Source organism: Eptatretus burgeri, chromosome 3, assembly GCF_056783735.1.
Source record: "Eptatretus burgeri isolate ZD-2024b chromosome 3, Ebu_testis_v1, whole genome shotgun sequence".
Classification (NCBI taxonomy): domain Eukaryota; kingdom Metazoa; phylum Chordata; class Myxini; order Myxiniformes; family Myxinidae; genus Eptatretus; species Eptatretus burgeri.
Window position 1 is genome coordinate 25720858 of NC_140963.1, and position 4291 is coordinate 25725148.

Consider the following 4291-nt stretch of genomic DNA (forward strand, 5'->3'; position numbering starts at 1 on the left):
TATATATATATATTAGGGTGGTCCAAAAACAGCAAAAAATATTCGACATCTAACCCTCACAAATTGGGCTCATCAAAGTCTACACTACAGTATTGCCAACCTCTGGCTGTTTGTCAGTGCTCTATCCTTTTTAAATGCTGAGCATCAAACAAATAAGCAACATGTGAAGTCTTTGGTATGACTGCACCCGGATTCAAACCACCAACCTCCCAAACTCAAAGTGGATCCTCCAACCATTACACCACTGAATCTGATTGCCATAATGATTATGTAATATCACCAAGATTTATTTATTTCACTTAGTCGTATGTAGCCTTTGGCTGCTTGATTTCATCATTTGTTTTTTGTATGGGTGCACGGCTGTGTCAGCCCACCTGGTGTTAATTCAAACCCACCTGGTGCACAAAACGGGGCTTGAATTCAATACTCTAATATCTTAAGCCAGCCACCTTAACCACTAACCCAACACCAGGCTCATCACCAAAAAAATGTAATACCACACATTTTAATTTAAATTACGATCATGAAAATAATATGCCATGTGTTTTAAATATTTTTATGCAAGAAAGGCTATTTTGAAAAAAAACACACACACACACACACACGCGTATATAAAAGTGAAATCGTTTCACTATTCAGTGTAACATCTTTGCACCATGCTCTATATAGACGAAAGAGTGTCGGTTCTATCAAAACGGTTTCTTCATTATGGTTACAATCCTGGACAGGTCGCCACTATGCCACAGGATGCTCGACTTAGTGTCCTCGAAATTTCATCAGAGTGCCGGGCATAGTTCACCGTGGAGGACACTGTGGAGTGTGACATCCACCAACTTATGCTGGCAGAAGTGACGCCCTTTTGAACGTCCATCCGAGGGACAGCACACATAATGATGCATCACCCTACATGGGATACAACAGAATGACATTTTATAACTGGCTCAAGATTCACACCAAGGTAAGACAGCTCAGGTGAGTGTGCATGCCTCGAGGCTTTCATGCCAGCCCAGTGACATGCACAGATATAATTTCCATTTCGTTACGTGTATTTGAATTTCGTACAATATTGTATAATCAATTTAATAATCAGTTATTGTAAGGAGTGATGCAAATAACGTGCATTTTGATTAAAATCTGGAAATTAATTCAGGTTTTATACTCAGTGAAGATCCTTCACAATTATAAATGGTTATTCACGAAGCAAGAATTATTTCTAACATAATACTGTTGCAAAATGTCTGTTTTTCCACAGAAAATGTAAATCGTCTCTGTCCCTTTATATCTTTCGTTTACAGTAAAAGTGACGTAACTTCTATTGCTAAAATTCATAATTCGAGCATGTTTAAGAAAAGAGCGACATTGCAAATAAAAGCAAGAACAAGAGCAATCAGAGATTGCAGACCCTCGCAGGGCTTGTTTTGTGTGGTGTTTATGTAGTTTTGTATGGTGTATTTTGTGTGGCGTTTGTGTACTGTAAATATTAAATATAATTCGAACTGCCACTTTATAACTGCCAGCAGTGATGACTGGTTACCAAGACGTCCCGCTTTGATGTAACCCAACTTTGATCAGACACCTGACCCTGACCCTTGGCATTTATTATTATTCTATTGAATTTAGAATAGGACTAAAATATATTCAATTCAAATCAAATGGAAGACCAAATAGGTACAGTGCGGCATTGAAGTAATCCTCAGGAACCCAAACAAGCAAAAAGCAAAGATGGAGTCATCACGATGAACATGGATAGGATTCACATTTCAGCTGCTACTCCTGTTCACTCAAACCCATCCAGGCACAGCCAAGTGAGCCTCATTCAAAAAGAACCCAGATTCAAAAAACAAAATTCCGGCTGCCACACCATGTATATGATCAAGTTGAAATTTAAAATAGAACTTAAAATATATGTATATATTCCCGATCACTACTAAATTATAATTGTGAAGTTTCATGTCAATTGATTAAATCGTTCAAGAGAATTTTTTTTTTTTTAGATTTTCGCTCAATCCAATATGGCTGCCAGACCGTGCAACATCAATCATTCATGAATACGCTGGTATAGTGGTATCCCCAAGGCTTGGGGAACATTTGTGTAAAGTTTCCCCATGATCTTTCCAGCCGTCTGGAGAAGAAGATTTTTATAGGTTTAGGGTAAATCCAATATGGCTGCCAAACCATGTGACCTCTGCCATCATACGTGTGAACCTTTTCTTCCTCATGGATCGGCAGTTGTACTTGTAAAGTTTCACCTCGATCTGTTCAGCCATTTCAGAGAAGAAGATTTTTGAAGGTTTTTTTTGTTTTAACAATATGGTTGCTGAATAATGTCTCACCTCATCAATTTGTTTTCTGTGGACCATTTTATCCCCAGATGTAGCTCAAAAATGTTCATACTCAGGGCCGTTCGCCCGGACCACGACGCAGCTTGCTCGACTCCACCGCAGCTGGCAGGACCTCTGGCGCATGCTCCTCTCTGGCTGTTCTCCGACGACCTCCGACTCTCGTCTGGCGCTCCCTTCTTCTCCGCCACCGACACTTCACCCGTGGTAAGCCTCGCTGGGAACCCCATGTTCGACGTCACAGGTTGGTGTCGGGGAAACCCTCGTTTTGATCCATTTATGCAAATCTGTTCACGTTGTTTTTTTCAGGAGATGGTTGGCGTTGTTTGTTGATGGTGAGGAGATGACGGTTGCTGTTTGTTTCATGTTGTAGGAGATGCTGGGTTGCGAAGATGGCGTTATTTGTCGATGGTGAGGAGGTGACGGTTGCTGTTTGTTTCGTGTTGTTGGAGATGCTGGGTTGTGAAGATGGCGTTGTTTGTCGATGGTGAGGAGATGACAATTTTACCCTTAACTTAAACCCTATAAATTGTACACTACACCATGGCCCAGGATCTATGGACTCTGTAAAAAAAAATAAAAAAAGCAGAGAGCCAGGCTGCTCACACGCAGTCTCTGTTTTGCCGGTGACAGGGAATGTGGCCGACTGCTCACACGCAGTCCTAGGCCTCCCCCGTAAAATGAGCGCAGTGAACACAAGCGGTGCACGGGCTGCCAATGCAGTCCCGTGATGCGGCTGCCGACAGGGCAGTCCCTGCAGCACGTGCGACGATCTGACTCGAGCAACAAAGCGGTGCATGGCTGCCAGTGCAGTCCCATGATACGGCTGCCTTCAGGGCAGTCCCTGCAGCACGCGCGATGATCCTGGCGCACATGGTAATGAATGGGGGCAAATGCAAAACAGAAGGGCTAGCAGGCATGGGGTCAAGGCAAAGGCAGGCAGACAAGGCATGGCAAGGCAAAACAAGGCCGTTGTAGCAAAACGGGCCGGTGGTGAAGCTGACCGGCACAGGCCTTGTAGCAAAACAGCCGGCAGATTAATTGGCCGGCACAGGCCTTGCAGCAAAACAGCCGGCAGATGAACTGGCCGGCACAGGCCTTGCAGCAAAACAGCCGGCAGATGAATGACCGGCACAGACCTTGCAGCAAAACAGCTGGCAGATGAATGACCGGCACAGGCCTTGCAGCAAAACAGCCGGCAGATGAATGACCGGCACAAGCCTTGCAGCAAAACAGCCGGCAGATGAATGACCGGCACAGGCCTTGCAGCAAAACAGCCGGCAGATGAACTGGCCGGCACAGGCCTTGCAGCAAAACAGCCGGCAGATGAATGACCGGCACAGGCCTTGCAGCGAAACAGCCGCAGATGAATGACCGGCACAAGCCTTGCAGCGAAAAAGCCAGCAGATGAATGACCGGCACAGGCCTTGCAGTAATGAGGTTCGTGGAGGGAGTGCGGTGGTGCTGGCCACTCGGAAGGCGGGCTCAGACCTACCCTACTGTCTCCCTCCCAACCTATCGCCTTTGCCTGTCTCTGTCCATACCCACCCCCTTAGTTTGCAAAACAAATTTAGCCCCAACTTATTTTTTTGTTTTATTTTATTTTTACTTCCCCTATAAATTTGTGTCCCTAACCCCCTTTCTGGTCTCTGTTCGGCTAACCTATTGTCATCTGGCCTACCCCCAACCCCTATGTTCTCTTTCTGGAGGGGAATGAGGGAGAGCTCGCATCCTGTGTCGAGGCCAAATCCAAGCCTCTGAATGGCCTCCTCAGATTTCAGTGATCTACTTTACCACGGTGAGTCCAGCGGCCCACAACGAGAGTGAGGGGATGGATGGTGCGGAGTGGTACACTTCCTAATCTCCCCTAACCATTTAACTGTTAACTACCCTGGGGCTTTCCAAAAGCGCCTCTCGCTTAAACTATCGGTTCTAACAACCAAGATTCCCGT

The 4291-nt window shown here is 45.3% G+C and overlaps 1 long non-coding RNA gene across 1 annotated transcript; it reads left to right on the forward strand.

Annotated features, from left to right (window-relative positions):
• The first annotated feature begins 356 nt into the window (after positions 1-356).
• Positions 357-3023, forward strand: LOC147029579 (uncharacterized). The gene is made up of 3 exons (XR_015055730.1): positions 357-958; positions 2372-2546; positions 2713-3023. It is a non-coding gene; the product is annotated as an uncharacterized LOC147029579 (long non-coding RNA).
• The last annotated feature ends 1268 nt before the right edge of the window (positions 3024-4291 follow it).